Here is a 21,673-nt window from a genome sequence, read left to right as displayed (position 1 = left end):
GCCGAAATGAATGGTCTCTAATGTCGGTGTGGAAAAAAAATAATGGACAAATGACGTCTTTCCAAATCTCTCAGGCGCCAATATGAAAAGAGCACCTTTCCAGAATATCATGAATGTTGTGCCAAAAAGGAATCATTAATACATGGTATTGCGCAAAAAGTGAAAGACGCACTGTACAAACAGTTATCCAAGCTTCAAAACCTGTCAGGTTGATTTCAGCCTTCAAAACATGCCCTCAAAATGAAATGTTGAGATCCATGTCTGACAAAATCCACAGATTTTCTACCAAAAAATCGACAATAAGTATGCATTTCAGCCGATTGAAAAAGTTAATGAATAGTCACTTCAAAATGCAATATTTTTCTCACACACCAACTTGAAATTTGAGTCAGCTATAGGAATACTCTCATTCAAAAAAGTTTTCGATGCGCTGTCAAAAATGCAGTCTCAATTATACCAGTGAGAGGGCCATCTGGGCTCGTTTGTTAGTCACGAGGAGCATGCAGGAAACAATGTCTCTGGTTATGATTCACGCCCATCAGACGTCCATTAATCTGTGAATTACGAGCGATAACGTTCAGTACCCATACCAGAGAGCAGCCAGGTCATAAAATTAGCACTTAATGTCATAGTTTTCCCGGTTGAGTGTGACTGTCATGAAAACAGCATGAGCGCATATATGTCAGAAAATTAGGGCTGCACTAATAATTGTCGAAACAGAAGGAGAAGGATGAATCAAGTCGCAAAAACCTGCAGAAAAACCTACATGCTATTTGCATGAGCCAGGTTACTATTTTTAGTTATAACACTAATCGTTATGTGGCGGGATGATGGGTTTATGCACGCGTATGGTGTTATTTCAGTGATGACAAAGTCCCCGTTGTGAGTCGTAAGTCGTATGGCAGCCTTTCACTTAGCATTCCGCGCTGCATCGGCGGTAGCGCTGAGTGACAGCCCGACTTCACGCAAAATTTACATGTCAAACGGCGGAGAATGTTGCTCGGACTTCCACGAAGCCGTAAGACTGTCAGTCCTCATGTATTTGGCCAATTGGGATGACGGAAGAGGAAAGGATACCCAGAATAATTTAGAAGTGTTTTTCACACCTCATAGATTCGGATGGCGGATGGTTCTTCCACACGCGTTATTAATGGGCGAGGTTAATTAACAGTGTGCAACAACTTCTAGCGTCATGATGACTATGAAATGCTTGTTCCTATACATGGCGACAAACGCATTCAAACATTGTCGCGCTGGGAATGGCTGATCAAAGAGCGACCGCTACTGTCGTCGATAGTTCGACCCTTCATAATCATCAATTTGTGGTATGACAAGCAAGGAATGCACTGCGACTCAACGCAAACACACGAGTTAGTACGCAAATGCTCATGCATAACAACAACCGTTCATAGCATAATCGCCTCGATTTCCCAGAGCAGAAGTCGCACCGCGGCGGCACACACCACAACTCAGTTGCTGCGCATAGATGAAGTGTGAAATGAATCTTTACACGGTGCAGTTCCATTCCTAAGCAACTGCACAAGAACTACCGCCAACTTGAGACATTCCAGGCGTGACCGGGTGGAGAGTGTCTTTATAAATCACTCGTTCAGTGCGTTTTTCTACGCCTACGGTGGTACACGATCAACGGCACTTGGATAATTTCCGTACCGCAGGAACGACCAGACCAGACCAGACCGGCTACAGACGACGTGGCCGAAGTTCAATGTAATTGCCCAAAAAAGAGTATTTATGTGACCACACAGCAGCTGGTGGGTGGTTGACCGGAGGCCGTCGGTGAAATGCCGTTTTTTTCTGAAAAATAACTCTGTTTGTATTCCGTACTGCCCGGAAATTAAGAGTTCGTCCCCTGATTCAGCAGCAAACTGTTAAGTCCTGGTATTATCGAGTGACGCTGTGTTATAGATGAACATTTTCACTATGCATATTAATTACGAATATAACAATACCCTGATTGTCTGTCGTTGAATTGAACGTAATCGGGAATTAAAAAATCGATAATAAAATCGAAGGTTTTATCCTGGAATACTGAATACGATTCGAAATCCAGCAAATCATCGGTTTGTTTGAAGTCTGGGAAATGTTAGTCTAGACCAGAGGTTCTCAAACTGTTTTGGACAAGAGACCCCTTTTTCAGAATTAAGTCATATCTTTAGTTTTTTCTTAATGAATAATTATCAATTTGAAAACATTGCAGTTGGTGAGATGAATACACTTGATATTATTCTCTCACGGAGGCGATCTGGCGTAGTGGTAACATCCGCACCTCTCACGCAAAAGGTCACGAGTTCATTTCACACTCCCGACATTCTTCCAATAAATTGAAGTAATGTGACAAACCAGCCGAAAGTGTTGAAAGTCACAATAATACAGAAAAAAATAATTATATTCTCATCATATTTTATTTCAATAAATAGAAATAAAATTTCGTTAATATCAAGTGTAATAAATAATTATTAATACAAATTACTCACAAACTATACAAACATTCAAATCGCAAAGCAATCTATCCACAACTACCAAAATATCAAAATACGGTTCAATATTGGTTAGTTAAAGCCTCAAGTCTCCACGTTCATTGATTTTCAAATGGTTCCTTCGGTTTCGCGTTGTTTGTATAACCATAATGAAGCCTTTTTCGACAAAGTATGATGATGGAAAAACGAAAAGATATTTTTCAGCAATGTCTCACATCGCAGGATACTGTTTTTCAATGTTTCGTTATAACTAAAACATATAACAACCTTGGTTGTACTCCTGCCTCATCTGTTCTGGTGATAATCGACTTTTCTTGCATTATCACCTTGTCTCAATAAATGGATTTGAAAATTTTGAAGATCTAAAAACATTTTAATTAAATCCTTGTGTAATGCGTCCAAGTGAGTAACATAAGATAATGGGCCTGATTACGAACATCACTGCCACATACGCTTTCACGTCACTTACACTTCACATAATATTTTTGTGTCCATCATCATTGTCACGGACAGTTGCGTGTAAAAATATACTCCGTGAAGTGAAAGAGTTCATTCGCGTTTATAAGAGACATGTCGGTTGCATAATTTCGGACGTTTGAACGTTATTTAGGTAAAATTAAAACAGTGTATAAGATAATATTCCATTGAATTAAGCGTATGTTTTAGAATGACAAGTTTGCGATTATAACTCGATGATTCGGTATTTCAATGTCAACTATTCTGGCTCATCCCATGATTTATTTGCTTGGTGCGTTGGTTTGCTTAGTCAAACGCGGGTTCAAAGATGAGGAGGAATACTTGGTTGCTCGTGAATAATGTAGTTGTTGAACATATGGGAATGTAATTTTATTTTCTCTTTCTATAAATTACTCTAAAGATAAAACATGACTATTATGTATAAAAATGAACATCTCGCTTTTTCTTACTCTTACTCTTAGAAGCATTTAGTATAGAACAAAGTTAGAATCATTTTGTGAGGAACATTTCTACAATTTTGTTGAGTAATACCCTCTTTAACTCATAGAAAACCGGAACTTATCCACCTCACGATCAGTATAATCTGAGCTACTTATACTGAGCTACAGTATAATACTGAGCTGAATTTCAATCCTTTTATTCTTCCTATTCTTGTGTAATTTGATATACGGGACATGAGTTTTGATTTAATTATTTAAACAGAAACTGGTTAACAGCATCCGTCAGACACATGATCTTCATATAAAACATCTGATGGAATTTTCTAAAAGCAGAAAGTGATGCAGATTTCCTTTAGATGGATATCAAAATTATGAAAAAAATATTTCAAAACAGTATCTTGTGGATGCTTTGCAATGATAGACTCATTTTTTTTTACTTATCATCAGTTCAGTTCAGTTCTTTGTTTTTACGAAATATTAAACTTGGCAGTTCATTTGGCTTTCAAATCTATTATGTATCACTTTTTTAATATTCTTTTATTCAAAGCATGTCTTCAAAATAATGTCGTTGGAAATATTTATTACGTAAAAAGGAAAAAAAATAATGGCCATATTCTTTATACCTATCGGCTGTTATAAGTATCGTGCGAATGTTTGAATTACAAAAACCTGATCTACAATGTTGGATAAACTTCACGGTTATTATTCAATACTCAAAATATCAACCAATCAATATTATACATAATCAATCATAATGATCGTTCTTTCTAATGAAAGATGACGAATTGTTGTTTCTCTACACTGTTACAACGTATTTGGGCCAGTGGCCTTAATTTACATTTATGGTGTTGCATCTTTCTGTTAGTCTACTCCTAAAAATAGAAATAAAATATATAAAATTGCTATTCATTTAGGACAATCGAAAGTAGATTTACTTACCTTTTGTCATGTTTCAATGGGCCTGCGGGAGCTACATTATTAGTTCTTAATTACTCCTCATATCGCAGTAACCGAGTCCAAAAAAAACAAATTTACATCGTCTGGACACGTCAGGATTTCGTCTAAGAATGCCACCAAGCGGGTAAATTGCTGTTTGTTTATCTTTTCTTTCCTAAACAAGACAAGACAAGATTCAAAATGTTAGCAAAAAAAACTAAATAAATACGAAATTAAACTTACTCCATTCCGCGTGACCCAGCGCCCTATGGTTTGCAAGTTCGATGTTGTAGGTGAATATGGTCAATCTGATTTTCATTCGTACTTTGCCCACGATGTTTTTGACCCTCAATTTTCGACTCAAGTTCTTTTCAGCGCAGAACAGACTTATTTTCCTGCATTCTTTTGATGTCACCTGGGAGAAGGTTCTTACATTCGTTCCTTCACCGAGGACCATTTTCAACAAGATCATTGAATGCTGAGCTTCTGATTTTCGGGCCTCTGTTCAAGTCAAACAACATTTCGCCATTCTAAGTGCGCCTGGGCTTCACCAGCTTCTTCTTCAGTTCCTCTAGCATCTTGTCAAAGAGATCAGCGTAGAAGCTTTGTACATTGGTTTGCCTCTCGCCCGCCGAGGGTTAGATTTTTTGTCTTCCGGTTTCAGTGTTCTCCTGTCTCCCAGATCTTCACTCTCCCTCTGATCAACACCTTGATGGGGTAAGGCCTTGGTCGTCGTTCTCACTCTGGTAGTTCTTCCGTTTTTTCAGTTGCTCTTCTGCTGGCAAATTCTTCCGGATGATTTCCAGGATTTTTTGGCGTCGCCTGCTGTCCGGCTAGAACTCTGCGACGCTTCAGTGAGTGCTCTCTCGGCGGCTTCTGTTCTTTCGACAAGCCCGTCATACTTCTTTATAGTATGTTCTATTAGGGATCTTAGACCCGAATTCTGGACTTGATGTCCTTGTCCTGCACGAAGCTATCGAATTCTTCGACCTTCTTCATGATCGTAGTCAGGATTGGCACGGTCCTTTATGGGGACCGTGTTCAGTGCCGAAACAGCGTGAGTGTTACATCTGAGTTTAGTACATAGTGCCTAAGCCTAGTCGAGCTCCGAAAATACCCGGAGGTCTGCCATAGTTTTGCCTACACGGTGGGAAACCGCATCATTAGCCCACTCACCGTTTCAGGAGCTGAATAGCACGACTGTTGGAATTTGACGTCGAATCTAATTCGTTCCCGTATCATGTCCGTTTTCCAAATCATGACATCAATCCTATTGTACCAGTTGGAACTCGTTTTGTTATTGCTTTGTTATTCACGATATTTTCTCCGTGCTATCACCCTGGGGTTTACCGCGCCCTTACCCGCATTGTTCTGATTAGTCACCTTCTACAACAGGGACAGGAAGCAATTCAATAACACACAAACACTTTCCATCGGGAGGTATGCAAACCAAGGCGGTGTATTTTTTCAACCGGCTCCACCTCAGATTTGAAAATAAAAATTTTACTGGGTATCCTAGTGTAGATACATGATTTTTGGGCCGTTTTCGAGATCTGGACAAATAAAACAAATAATGTTTTTAATATCCATTATTTAATATATTTTTTTTTGAGAATACAAAAATAATTAAACGAAAAACAATATTCAAAATTAAAAAACAGGAAGTGGGTTATATCTATGGTATAACCGCAAGGGTGACGTAGGACTATCGTTGATTTAGAGATCATTTGTTTGAAGTTGAATCTAAATCCATCCTGAATGAATGAATAAATAAATATTTGGGTGACTTCAAAAACGAGAGTGTTACGTTGGAGACTCAAGGTTTTATGCATCCAATATTGGATACAAAAAACCTTGTTCTGAAGAATAATCTTCAGAAGCTTTCCTGCTAACTGCACTTGATTGACAAATCACAAAACCAAATGTATGTGGTCGCAGTATTATATGGATAGAAAACATTAAAATAAACTCGCTTGAATGTAATTTTCAATTCCAAGGGGAACTGGCAGATTATTTTTCAGCAACGATCATTTTTTTCCAGGTTTCCTCTCTATAACCAGCAAACGAAAAGAGTTGCGCGCGTGTATGTGTGTGTGTGGCGGCTGCTTCTATGTCTTCCCGAGGAACCGTATTTCGATGCTGATACTCTCTTGGTCACGAGAGTATCAGCATCGGCTTTTCTGCGCTCCCTCACAGTTAAAACAAACTGATTGCATTTCAGGTCAGGTCAGGCCAGGTAATGAATCCCTCGATCCCTCGCCGTTCAGCTCGTTCAGTAACGATGTTGTCTTGTCGATGTCCTCAGGCGTCGTGCACAAATTACGTAACGCTAAAAATCCGAATTTTGAACCACCTCTCCCCCCCCCCCTTTCGTAACGCAATTTCCTATCTCTAATAAACAGAAAGTAACGCAACATCTACCCCCTCCCCCCTTATCGCGTTACGTAATTTGTGCACGACGCCTCACGAAAAATGAATCGGTTTCACCACCAGAATATCATTTCAGTATGCTTTTCGTGCGTGATTGAATCGAGAGAAGGTGTGGTTTACGATGGCAATTTGGAAGGCAAACTAGAGGAGAATGAACTCTCTGAGTATGAAAATTTCGGCGACTGAGCAATAATCGATTGAAAATTATATAATTTTCGCGATACGAAACATTTTCCGTTTTTCATGTTATGCATCCAATATTGGATACGAAAATATCCTACTGATGGGAAAGAATAATCTTCAGAAACTTTCCAGCTAATTACACTTGATTGAAAAATTACGAAATCAAATGTATTTGGTCGCTGTGTTCGCCATATAATTAGAAAACATTAAAATAAACTCTTTCGCATGGATGTATTCTTCAATTCCCAGGGAACTGGCAGATTATTTTTCAGCAACGATTAGATCTTTCCGGAATTTTCTCGATGCTGTATGGCATCCAAACGAAAATTCTCGTTTCAGTTTGGCCTGCAAAAAACTTTTCTAAACTCTAATCCATCAAATTTGGAGCCCTGAAAAGGGCCGATGATTATATGCTAAGCTAATATAGCTCCCTCTCCTTGGATTCGATGGGCCAGCTGAATGTCCTTGGGCATGATGTGACGCGTTTTGCGTGGATAGCACACAAATTTGTATCTTCGAATAAGCCTCCTGCAGCGTCATAACCGCGGAACTTTGGAAGCGCAAGTCGGTTTTGAAGTCCTGAGCAATTCCACGATCCAAAAGCTGCAAAGGTAGCTTGCGGATCAGCAATTCGGTCGACTTCCGATAGCGATGAATTTCACGCAAAGTTCCCGGTCGATAGCGATGTGGCTTCTTCACCTATCCTGCGGCTGGTGCGCTTATCCGAGCTGCTTTCGTGTGCCTTACCACTGAAAGACTAACTATCTATCTGCTTGGTCCCAAACAAACGAGTCGTCACGGTGCGAGAGTAGAGTAAGAAATGAACGAAAGCAAAGGAAGCGTCATTTTATAAACCATAAAAGTATAGAATCTAAACCCCACCCTTATTATATTCGAATAATAAGAGAGAGAAACGAATAACATCGAAGTAAGTTTACAGTAATGTATTTGAATCCGGACACTTTGCGTTACATTTAATACCATACCGCAGCCACAACATTTTCTGCATGTTGAATTAATGCGATTGATAAGTAACTATCAAGAAACTATCAGTAACTATATTAGCAACTATTAATCGCATAAATTCAACATGAAAAAAATGTTAGTCATTCGGTGGTAAGGCACACGAAGTCAGCTCGGATAAGCGCACCAGTAGCAGGATAGGTGGAGAAGCCACATCGCTATCGACCGGGAACTTCGCATGAAATTCGTCGCTATCAGATATCGACCGAATTGCTGATCCGCAAGCTACCTTTGCAGCATTTGGTTCGTGGAATTGCTCAGGACTTCAAAACCGACTTGCGCTTCCAAAGTTCCGCGGTTATGACGCTGCAGGAGGCTTATTAGAAGATACCAATTTGTGTGCTATCCATGCAAAACGCGTCACATCATGCCCAAGGACATCCAGCTGGCCCATCGTATCCGAGGAGAGCGTGCTATATTAGCTTAGCGTATAATCAACAGCCCTTTTCAGGGCTCCAAATTTGATGGATTAGAGTTCAGAAAAGTTTTTTACAGGCCGAACTGAAAGGAGCATTTAGCGAAAATCGTGGTTTCGATAATAATTCGTTACCGATAGGTGCCATGGATATGGATTTCCTTATGAAGAATATGAAATACATGACATGATGTAGTGAATATATCCGAAGTAATCACTTTGGTGAAACTGCATTATAAAATTATTTGTGTACGAATGCCGCAATCGATAGTCGACTCTAATTTGCGCTGGGTAATTTCCTCGGAGGACTCGATTCCTCCTTTGAGTATTAATAATCTCTTTCTAGCAAAACGATGTGGTATGAATCACATTATTTGAATGATAGAATGAAGAAGTTTTCTGCCAATTTCCTTCAACCTCCAAACGTATCTTTCTCCCGTTTGTCGTTTTCGCGTTCGCTAATCCTCTCTCACAACACCCATTTCTAGTTTGAGAAATTGTTGAGTAAACATTGTTTGCCAGTGCGCGTAGAGCGGGAATTCCTAAAGATTCATTGCACCTCTAATAAATTGCCGAAAGACGTGGTCTTACGTTGATCGCACTTGTTTGAAAAATCCAAAACGAAATGTATTTGGTCGAAGCATTATATGAGTAGAAAGCAAATAATCGCTCGAAAATGACTTGATTTTCGCGATGTGAAACATTTTCCGTTTTTCATGTTATGCATCCAATATTGGATACGAAAATTTCCACTGATGGGGAAAAAATATTCAGAAGCTTTCCTGTTAATTGCGATTGATTGAAAAATAACAAAACCAAATGTATTTGGTTGCAGTGTTATATGGATAGAAAACATTAAAATAAACTATTCCGCATGAATGTATTTTTCAATTCCCAGGGGAACTGGCAGATTATTTTTCAGCAACGATGATAGCAACGAGAATTCCGCGCGTGTATGTGTGTGTGTGTGTGTGTGTGTGTGTGGCGGCTGCTCCGATGTTTCAAGCGGAACCGTGGCATCACTCTCCTCCTGATGGATTCCCTTTTGGCCTTAAGTGCACAAACAGGCTCTTGGAGACACCGTTCATCAGCGCATTCATGATAAACGAAATTAGCTTCACAACAACAGCGACAACATGCTCCAATCGCTGTTCAATCATAACTGAGTGGGTTTACGAGCGGCGCTCGCTTATATACCGATTTTTGATTTCAATAGCCTGTTTTGAAAGCAATTTTAAGACTATTGAAACAAGTTTTTGGATGAAAAAGTAACAAGTATATGACGCGTAGACATTTTATCTTTCAAATGAAGTGTTTATCATACCATTTCGTTCAGCTGTTTAAGAGCTATTAACGCTCAAAATCTCGGTCTCCAGCGTAACGCTTTCGTTCTCGAAACTTTGGTTTTACACCCCGGTATAGAAATGAAAGACGTAGTCCTACGTCAAAAAGTAACAAGTTTGTGAAGTGAGGTGGCCCCAGTGGCGTACACGATTACAGGCCTATTGGATATCCGAAACAAAAAAAACAGATTCTTAATCAGTAAAGACGCCGCTATGATATGAATCATAGACAAGCTAAAATAAATACGTTATCAGACAAAATAGCGGTACTTTCAAAAAATTAACTACGTTTAATTAGCACGTTGTTACGACGATTTCAATTTTTTTAAATAGTAAAATTTAAAAAATATATTTGTTATTACTTCATGCGATAGAGAGATGTATAAAAGTTTCTTCACATCAAATTTGTTCAGTAGAACTTGAAATCAGTTCAGTAGAACTGTAGATATCATATATGCCAGTTTTAAAGAATCAGATTCGAGAGAAACGTGTTAGAAATTTTGCATCAAGGACACACTAGATGAGATACCGCGTCACTAAAATGGCTATAACTCGGTAAATAATGAGAATTTCGAAAAATTCTTCCAATGGCATATTCTTGAATGTATAAACTTTTTCGATGTTTTACGATTTTTTCGGGTTTCCAGACTAGAATACCTTAAGGAAAGTTAAAATTTGCACTGTGTTATGTCATCTTTTATTCACAACTTTAAATCACAACGAGATTTGAATTGAATTCTTCTATACTCACAGTTTATATTTCTTTTCTACCTTGCTTCCGTGTGTCAGTGCAAGGTTTGCATTGAGCTTATTTTGTGCATATTCTGAGAATGCACTTTGAAGCAAACAACATTGCACATCCGTTTACCTCAGCGAAAACACGCTGCTTCTTTTTTCTTTTATCTCTTGGAATGATGCTCGATGGTTAACTACGATTTCTCTCGCATTGGTATTGATATATTCAACTCTCGTTGCTACGTTAGTTGCTCGTTTTGGTTATTTCAGTTTGTGGAGCACAAGTTAGCCCAATCAGCACGCGGGTTTTTTTAACTTCGGGATTTTTCAATTATTCAATAGTTTGTTTTAGAAAGAGATATATTTTTTTCTTCATTGTGGTAGATGCTCAGAAATATTTCTCATCGATTGATGCAAGCATCATTGCGATCTATCAATGAATGGTCGAGTTATTTGGAAAACCAAAAATTTTTTTTCGATGTCAAATTACTCAAAAATATACTACATTTCCTAAAAAATGATGTTGTTTCCGTAACTATTGATTGTATTTGTTTTTTACAGTTCACAATGGTCTCGGGACCAAGGGCGCTATATGTTTTTTTTTTCATATTTTTTCTTGAAAGCTTATTTACATAATATATTCAAAAATCAGAGAAGCGTTATTTTTTGTTCTTGAGTTATGATTTTCCAAAATTAACCGATGGTCCGAAAAATCATTTTTTACATTTTCTTCTACCACAAAAAATCGTAACTTTTGAACTACTTCGCCGATTCAGATGATCGACATATGAAATTAATGCCAATGAGATATTTTTGTTTAAAAAAAATATTACATTTGGTGAAAAAAAAACAATTTTGTTTCCGTTACTACATGTCGGACTCGATTATATGTGATACGATTATATACAATTTTGGACTCGATTATATACAGTTTGGAAAAAAATATTTTTTTCATATTTCAAATATGACTTATTTCAAGAATAAATGTAACTTTTCAACGTTAAGGTGATGTTTAAGTGGCTATTACATGTGGGGCAAAAATCATGGTTTTTGAAGATTTTGCTTGAATTTTCACCAGGGATTGTTTATATCGATATTGCAGCCAAATTAAGAAAGATAGAAGTTGGGTGTCAAAGAACAAATTGTAGAGCGGTTAGAGAACTTCAATTTAATTCATAGAATCAATCTAGTTTAATATAAGTTTTGAAGATAAAATAAATAATAACACATTAAAAAATATTAACTTTTGAGTTTTTCACTTCCAAAATGTTTCTAAAATCCACTAATTTAGTTGTTCCGCTACTATATCTTGTGTTAAGTTTTCTCATCTAACAAATGAAAGCATCCGAATTGTCTTCCGTAGCGTACTTTTTAATGTAGAGTCAGTTTGAGGCAACAGAGTCCGAAACAAAAAAAAGTTCTATAATGCTGTCATTGTTGAAATTCGAGCATATGCGTAGGAGGGTTTTTTTCATCAAATATGATTGTCTATCACCTCCTGAGAGAATTTGCATAATTTATTTTATATATGAAAAAGGTGCTTTCTGAATTTAAGGGGATGAATCAAAAATCAAATTCTTCTTTTATTTAAAAAAAAAACGAAGAAAAAAAAAAGAATAAAAATTTGGTTCTCAAATGGGGATCAACATAGGGTAGGAGCCTGCCTGTTGGTCTCAAATGTTCCTATCTCACGCCTCCACGAAGATCATATGACGACATTTTTAGATCGGGCGTGAACTGGAAACACACACCTGGTCTTGGCTCCGAGAATGGGTGTCGAAAGTGGCTAAGTGAGGGGGTGCGAGCGAGTCAGACCGCTATATCTCTCCCGGGGAAGGCTTCCCGGGTCATGGAGGCCTTGCCAACCCGCTGTCTCCCGGGCAAAGGAGATACACCCAATAAAATGGAGCTACGATCACGAAGAGTAATTAGAATACGATCACCCGAGGAGGGTCCCCGAACTGGAGCTGGTCCTGGAACGGGCGTAAGAGCGAGCGGCCAGCGGCTGGAGGGCGATGTGCAAGAGCGGGCCACCAGCCGGGTTCAACCCGAAGAGCTACCGCCACACGGAAACAGCAGCCATCGACATCACCCAAGAAACGCTGCGCCTACGAGACGTGTTGAGACTGCCAGACGACAGTCGTCCACACTTGTGGGTACCACTAGGCGCCGGATCATGTGGACACACGAAATGAATGAATTCGTGATCCGCGCCTATTACATCTGCACTGCTTTGGAGACGGACATGAGCGGTCGCCCTCGAATACTAACAATGTTCGAGGAAGCGTACCCAGAGTTCGTCGGGAGGCTTGATCAGAACGCGATGAACGCGAGGCGTAGAGCGATAGTACGCAACAACATGCTCTCCCAAACGCAAATCGACGAGATCAAGCAGCAGGTGCAGAGAGAAATAAGCTCCAGGAACAACAGAGCAAGCGATGTGTCGAGACGAAGTTCAGTACGGCTGAGCAATTCATTCGCGAGTGGGGCACGCGAATCAGCACCAGTGGAGGCCACAGTACTACAACCCCCTGAGCCGGAAGACCCACAGCCAGATCAACAACTACTACGCGATCTGGTCTTCCACTACGACGAGGCGATCTCACAGTTCCGCGACACAGACCCATTGTCGCGCCCCAGGATCCCGAAGTTGCAGCATTCCCGCAGGCTGACAAGTGCAGTAAAGCTCATGAACGAGCACGTTCTTCCGCTGCACTTGGTTGATGCTGAGAACATGGAGGAGCTGCAACTGAAAGTTTACTGTGCTGCTGTGGCGACCGCCAAAAGTTTAGGATACCGTATTAGGCCAAGAGGCGGACTGCTCCAACATCTCCGTGAAAGGCGTGAGCCTCCATGGCGAAGGAGATTGGAGCAACGGATCCTAAACAAGCGCGCCGCAATTGGAAGACTGATGGCGTACAAAAGAGGCAGCAGATCGGCGAAATTATGTCGCCAAGTTGCTGTGATCGTGCGGCCTACTGAACTTCGCCAGCTGGGAGCTCACCAGCTGACGGAAAAACTCGACACACTGGTACAGCAATTGAGCGTCCTAACAAAACGGCTGAAACGTTACTCTGACTCTGCAAAGCGCCAGGAACAAAATCGGATGTTCAGAGATAACGAGAAAGCGTTCTACGACCACATTAGCGACGAGAAGCCCGACTACCGCGAAAGTTTGCCAGATATTAGCGATGTGACGAACTTCTGGGCTGGTATTTGGGAGACCCCAGTAGAACATCGCGACGGGCAAATGTGGTTAAGACGGGAGGAGGAGAGTTGTGGTGAAATTGGAGAGATGCCAGCTATCATCGTCGGAGAGAACGATGTCCGCGAAGCCTCGCGGTACCTGAGGAACTGGGCAGCACCGGGCCCCGATGGTGTCCAGAACTTTTGGCACAAGAAGCTGACCGTCGCACATCCAAAGATAGCTGAGTGCTTCAACAAGGTGCTACGTGACCCACACAACCTTCCTGAATTCGCCACCCGTGGCGTCACCTACCTCCTCCCGAAAGACAGCAACACATTGAACCCATCAAAGTACAGACCGATAACGTGCCTATCGAGTCTGTACAAAATACTGAGCAGCATAATTACCGCCAAAGTTTCTGCTCACTGCGAACAGCATCACATCATCGCAGAAGAGCAGAAAGGATGCAGGAAAAATACGCATGGCTGCAAAGACCAGGCCATCATCGACGCAGCCATAGTCGGCCAGGCGGTATATAACCAGCGGAACCTAAGTATGGCCTACATCGATTACAGGAAGGCTTATGACTCCATACCTCACTCGTTTCTCGTCCGGGTATTGGAGCTCTACAAAATTGATCCCGTCGTCGTTAGGTTCCTGCAGCATGCGATGAGGCAGTGGAGTACGTCTCTGCACCTCAGTGATGGGGAAAATGTGTTGCAGTCTAGAACGCTGCAGATAAAGAGGGGGATATTCCAAGGCGACTCTTTCAGCCCGCTTTGGTTTTGTCTGGCACTGAACCCCCTCAGTAGGACGCTCAATAGAAACGGTCATGGCTATAAAATAAGGTATGGCGACGGCGCCCACGAAGAAGTGACCCATACCTTCTACATGGATGATCTCAAGGTCTACGCTGATTCACGTCAGCGTCTAGGTGTAGCTATCCGGGTTGTCGAAGACATAAGCAGGGACATCTGCATGGAGTTCGGCCTCGACAAGTGCCGCTGTGTCCATCTGCTGAAAGGGCAGCTTACCGAATCCGGAGGTTACAAGGTCTATGACGGCGAATTCATAAGAGACATGGTTCGTGGCGAATCCTATAAATATCTTGGATTCCGACAGCTCACCGGGATTCGCCACTCCGACATCAAGACGGAGCTGCGAGACATGTTCTTGAGTCGAGTGAACTGTGTCCTGAGGACTTTCCTCAACGCGGGGAACAAGGTACGCGCGATCAACACATTCGCCGTTCCCCTGCTGACCTTCAGTTTTGGGGTAGTCAAATGGAGCAAAACTGACCTAGAGGACCTTGAGAGGAGGATGAGGAAAGCATTTAAAGAGGCCGGAATGCACCATCCTCAATCGGCACTGGAGAGAGTTTCACTGCCACGCAAAGAAGGGGGACTTGGAATAGTCGACATATCTGCACTGTGTGTTGCCCAGGTACGACAACTGCGCGAGTACTTCGCAGAACGCGCCAACCAAAACGCGCTATACCGGGCTGTCTGCGCCGCCGACAGAGGATACAGCGCTCTGCACTTGGCGCAAGCGGAGTACCAACTCAACTGCAATCTGCAGACAGTGGAGGAGAAGATTGCAGCTTGGAAGCAGAAGGCAGTGCATGGTACCCACCCCCATCAACTGGACCGACCACACGTCGACAAGGCCGCATCTAATCTGTGGCTAACGTGTGGTGAACTCTCTTCAGTAGTAGAAGCCGACATGATAGCCATCCAGGACAGGATAATGCCGACGAGAAACTGCAGGCGGTACGCCTGGCATCAAGTCGTTGATCACATTTGCCGGATGTGCCATCAACCAGGTGAAAACATAGAGCACATTATGGGAGGCTGTCCCGTTTTGGCCAACGCAGCCTACACCGAGCACCACAACAACGTGGCCCGTATTGTTCATCGACAACTGGCGCTCCAATGTGCTCTACTGGAAGACAACGTACCAAACTACCGGTACCTGCCTGCACCTTTCCTGGAAAATGACCGTTTCAAGCTGTACTGGGATCGCACTGTTCTGACCGACCTCTCGATCCACCACAACCGCCCAGATATAATGGTTTACAACAAGAGCGACCGCAAAGTCACCATCATCGATGTCGCTATTCCACTGAACCAGAATCTGGAGGAGACCCACGGTCGCAAAATCTGCAAGTACCGACCATTGGCCGTGGAGCTCAAGGAACTGTGGGGGCTAAGGGAGGTCCCAAGAATTGTTCCAGTCGTTCTCTCTGGAACTGGAATTGTCCCGAAGACACTTCTGGAAGCGCTAAAGGTGTTGAATATGGAGAAGGAATTGGCCGGCATCCAAAAGTCGGTCATCCTTAGCACCTGCGCGATTGTCCGACAATTTCTCGGTCAGGACTGAAACAGCACGAGCATGCAGATACGTGCATTCCGCAGAGCCTAGTCCCCCTTTGGCATTCAGAAGCCCGGGGGCAGGTGAAAATTCTGGCTAGGTTCGCCTAGTTAAGAAGTGAGATAAGTCTGCCAAAAAAAGAATAAAATTTTGTTTTTTGACTCGATCCTGTATATAGGATTCGATCATAAACAGTGAGAAGAAATCAAAAACTGTTTATAATCGAGTCCGCGCTGTATTCATTGTAATTGTTTCTCATAGTTTACATGGTTTCGGGACCAAGGGCACCCTATTTTTTGATATTTTTTCTTGAAAGCTAAGGTTTCTTTCACATAACATATCCGAATATCAGATAGGTGTTTTGCTTCGTCAGATCATTTTTGGAAAAAAGTGGAAAAAGTGGAAAAAGGGATTTTTTGAACAAGCATAAAATGGAACTAGGCACCCTAATTAAAAAAAATTAAAAATACGGGTCTAATATTTTGCAATAAGGAATAAAACCACCACTAGGAAATCTGAGAACCACTATATCGGTTTGACATGGAATGACTGTATACGATGTTTGGGCAAAATTAGAGCCAATTTTTCGGACGATCACTTTTTCATGGAAAATAATGAATGCATCGTTCTGGTTCCACAAGCTTTGGTCTTCTAACACACAGTCTGAAAATTTTATCCTCACGCAACTTGTTCGGACTTTTTGGCAATCTTAAAATTCTGAAAAATCACTCTTACCTTAAAAGGCGTAAGAATACGTTTCAATGCAAATTAGAGCAGTACTGGATCTTACTGGAAGTTAAAAAAATATATCAAAACTAACATAAAAATATTTTCTATGAAATTTTGTTTGACGATATTTCTCGATACACCATCGTAAGATGCACTTTTAGTTTGTTTTTTCAAATTTTATTTCGAACCTATAGAGAATAGCGTGAAAAAATCGAAAAAGTGCGTTTTTCACCATAGATGCTGTGATAAATAATTTAGGGATTCATGGAAATTGCCAAAAATTATTTTTTGGTACCATATACAATATTTCCCATAGTGTTGGTGATTTGGTTTGGGGTACCTTTTACTTCCTTACCCTGCCCAGACCCTTTGGGTGTACTTTTTTTCTAAGTGGCAGACATGAGGTAACAAATACTCAAAACGAGCTGTTTTACTGCACATGATACATAGAATAACATCATCATCATTTGTGTGGCACAGAACTTCACGTGACAAACGCGCTGCACAATAATAATTATCTCGCTGATTCGTCACAAATTTCGCCAAGCGACAGTAAGTGAGATTCACTTTTAAATCAGTCATCGCCTCAGATAACATCCAGAACTGTAGATAGACGCGAGAGAGAGTTTGGCTGAGAGGGCAGATTTTATCAGCAACAGTAGCAGCAGCACCACCTACACACTGATGACGAGGCACGAACAGAAACTGTTGCTGCTGATGACGCACTACGTATTTTATTTTTGAGGTTGGGTGCATCGGAAGGGTAAAAGATACCACAACACGATTGTGGCGCTTTCCCTTCCAGCAGTGATATATTTTGACGATGAAAATTGTAGGACGGTTGCTCTATTAAAAATTCGTTTCGCAACCGCAAAAATCAATCAGAATTAAGGAAAGTCAATAACACACGGTTGCATCACACCAAGTTGAACACCATCGTGGGAAAGTATAACAACCAATATTGAATGCTGGACCCCCTAGCGAAGATGATAAGACAAATTGGTCGAATTATTTATGCTTGGCCGGCGCCGCTAGCCTTCGTTCGGTTCGTTAACATTGACATCGCCCCCAGACGATTTTCTTTTTTGGACGGTTGGCGGAAATTAACCTCAATGCAACGAGTGATGAGTGACATATGTCACTCATGGCTTATACACGTCGGATAGAAACATCAACTGGCAACCGGGGAAGGACACGTTGCGGAGGTCAGAAATTGATTGTGGGAAGTCATAATGTGGGAAGAAAATATAAATATTTACGATTGTCCAATGAATTTTATCGTTCGATAAGAAAAAACAAAAAACACGATTTTAAGATTATACATAATTTAACGCTTCAATATAATTGAAGGAAAATAATTTTTCCCGAATATTTTTTTCGAATGTCAGCACAACCAGAAATTTAATTTACTGATTTTGCAATGGAAATGCGCGGAAGTTTTCTTGGCAAAAGAAAAACTGATTTCTAAATGAAATCTTAGTTTCTTATATGTTATTCCAAGGGATGCAAAATCTCAGTTCACCAGGAACATTACAAATAGGTAGATAAAGGCGATGTGTGTGACAGTTTGGCGGCATACAGCGACGGCAAGTGCAATGTTAATGGAATTGACCTTACGTTCCATTCGCCAAGCTCACGATAATCAGTCGCAATTGATTGCGGCAGCGCGTCTTTTGCGATGCAACGGATTTAGTGCAGACCAAGAAGAGGCACGAGCCTCTTAATGTGGCACACAAGTATCAAAGTTTCGAGCACTGGCGATTTTTTATCGCTGATATCGCCGCCAGTGGAAGGTGGGAAAAATAAGAGACACGTACCTAGAGGCTAACTATTGTGTTGTTGTTGATGCATAGCTATGCCATTGCACAATGGTCCAGGAGATGCATTTAAGTGGAAATTAGCATTTGAAGTTCGACAGTCATTCTCTAGACAAAAACTGTCTTAGACAAAGTTGTTACATATGATAGAGCGCTCATTTCTATGTTATCAAAAAAAGGGTGACCAAAACTGTCGATGAAATAAAAAATATAACTTTTTTATCTTTATAAATAGAGGTAAATATAGTTCGACAATATTGTAGTCCCAGTTATTTAAAACATCTTTGTAGAACAAAGTTTTTTTCATCTCTTGAAATAAGTGATATAGCGCCATTTTTCTATATTGCGTTAGTGTCACCATGAAAAAAACTGTTTTTTTGCTCTAACTTTTATATTCCAAATTCTACATACAAACTGTCTTTGAAAAAAATTTAGAGCTCACTAATACAAACATTTTGCGATGCAAAACTTGTCAATATCTCAACTTCAATCAAAGGTATTGATATTTCTTCCTAAAAAAATACGCTCACTTCAACTGTTTGACATTCTCTCTGGGGCAAACCTAAACAAAGTTTATTGGCTTCATTTGAAAGAGCATAGTTCAATCTACATGATGTGTGATTTCCAAAACTATGTTATTTTTCGTGTTTGAGTAAATTAAAATTCAAATCATGAATTTTTGGATAAAAAACCATCAATAACTTTTAGTAGAATTGAGATATTGCCAAGTTCTGCATCGCAAAATGTTGGTCTCGACAAGCTCTAAATGTCGTACGAAGACAGTTTTGATGTAGAATTTGAAATATAAATGTTAGAGCAAAGAAAAAGCTTTTTCATGGTCACCCTAATACAACCTAGGAGAAAAGCGCTAAATCGATTATATTAAAAGATAGAAAAGGCTTTGCTCTACAAAGTTGTTCAAATTAATTGAGGCTATAACATTGTCGAACTATGTTTATCTCTATCTATAAAGATAAGAAAGTTAGATTTTTTATTTCATCGAAAATTTTGGTCACTCTATTTTTGATAACATAAAAATGAGCGCTCTATCATATGTAACAACTTTGTAAAAGACAGTTTTTTGTCTAAATAATAAATATCACCACAAAGTTAGTTTTTTAACTAAGTTGCATTAGAGCAACCATGAAAAAAACGGTTTTTTACTCTAACTTTTATATTTAAAATTCTACATCAAAATTGTCTTCGTACGACTTTTAGAGCTTATCAATACCAACATTTTGCAATTTGTTCTTTCAAATTCCGTCAACAAACTTTTTTATGTTTGCCCTAGAAAGAATGGCAAGCAATTGAAGAGAGCGTGTTTCTTGGAAATTGATATCAATAACTTTGAGTGAAGTTGAGATATTGACAAGTTCGGCACCGAAAAATGTTTGTATTAGTAAGCTCTAAAAGTGTTTCGAAGACAGTTTGCATGTAGAATTTGAAATATAAAGGTTAGAGCAAGAAAACAGTTTTTTTTTCATGGTGACCCTAACGTAACTTAGAAAAAGGCGCTATATCGGTTATTTCAAGAGATAGAAAAAAAACTTTGCTCTACAAAGATGTTTTAAATAACTGGGACTACAATATTGTCGAACTATATTTACCTCTATCTATAAAGATAAAAAAGGAATATTTTTTATTTCATCGACAGTTTTGGTCACCCTATTTTTGATAACATGAAAATGAGCGCTCTATCATATATAACAACTTTGTCGAAGACAGTTTTTGTCTAGAGAATAACTGTCGAGCTCTAAATGCTAATTTCCACTTAAATGCATCTCCTGGACCATTGTGCATTGGTGGCAGTCTCGCGATCGATAGTATCGACAGATAAATGGTATGCAGTTATAATCAGTCTCTAATTATCTGTAATGGGCGCAATCACGCTCGAAAAGATTTTTTTTCTAAGTACTGCGAGTCTACGATAAGCAGATAAGTTAGCACTCAAGTTAACGGATTTGTTATCAATGTCAGTATCGTGCTGCTCAATTTCGATTTTTTACGCATAGCTCACATTATAATCGTTGTTTATGAATCATAAACATCGAGTTGATTAGAAACAGAATTCGCCATTTGCATAGCCGCGCCAATCGTTTTTTTTTTAATTAGGGAATATTTTTTGAAGAAAAGTTTCACATCATAAACAGAAGTATCAACTCAAAACTCCGGTCAACATTAGTGATATAGTCACTACCACTTCGACACATTCGGTCACCGGAGGCACAATATTAATCATTATCATCAGAATACACACTGAACATCGTTTATTCATATTATTTTCCTGAAATGAGTTAATATATTTTGAAAACCGACATACCTCACTGTTTGCCATCATCATCTACATTTAGTACGTGTATGATACACACGTTGCTTTCATCGAACAACACTATTCGAGAATCGATATTAACAAACCATAAAACGACGGTTATCTTCCAAACATTTACACGACCACCGTAAAACCCGAATATTTTGACTATGACTATCATCCGTAATAATAATCGTGATGAGACGAGGTAATAATTTCCTGCAATGAATCGTCGTGCAGTTCGCGTTCGGCTTTCGGTCAGTATCTGAAGCTAGAGCATCTTCCCAAATAGTCTACACTTATTGGGTGGGCGATTTAATCATTTAAAACAACTAAAGTTGCCCGGTCGGTGGTGGGACGCGACGGTCAGCGAGAGGCAATAAAAAGGCGACCGACAGCAGCTCAATTTCCGTGTAACCTAATCGACGAAAGCACGTTTGCAGTTAAACAGCGACGAACAATGTTGTTTACGGCTTTAAAGTCGATTGGTCAGCCTTGATGCGTAGTTGGCTTTGTGTACATAGAAAAAAAAACACTTGGCCGCCCACCACCCCCTTCGGTGCCGGGCATGACCATTTCGGTTGTTTTGTTGTGCCGCTGCTGGTTCTGGCTCACCTTCACATTGGTAGTGAAGAAACACCAGTCAAACAGCGAGAGCAGCCGCCAGCCCCCGGTCTAGTGTTAGATTACGCGAATTCCTACAGCTCGCAGAGAGAAAACAACTACTACTCGTGCACGCTGCTGCGGACTGCATCTATTCAGGAATTTTTATTACGCATCGT

At 40.3% G+C, this 21,673-nt stretch overlaps 1 protein-coding gene across 4 annotated transcripts in view; it reads left to right on the top strand.

Moving 5' to 3' along the window:
* Positions 1-21,673, top strand: part of LOC129775765 (nuclear receptor-binding protein-like) — a 147,037-nt gene that overhangs the window by 49,996 nt on the left and 75,368 nt on the right. The gene's annotated exons all lie outside the window — the stretch shown is intronic.

Source organism: Toxorhynchites rutilus, chromosome 3 (genome assembly GCF_029784135.1).
Source record: "Toxorhynchites rutilus septentrionalis strain SRP chromosome 3, ASM2978413v1, whole genome shotgun sequence".
Taxonomy (NCBI): domain Eukaryota; kingdom Metazoa; phylum Arthropoda; class Insecta; order Diptera; family Culicidae; genus Toxorhynchites; species Toxorhynchites rutilus.
This window is presented reverse-complemented; position numbering and strand designations above follow the sequence as displayed.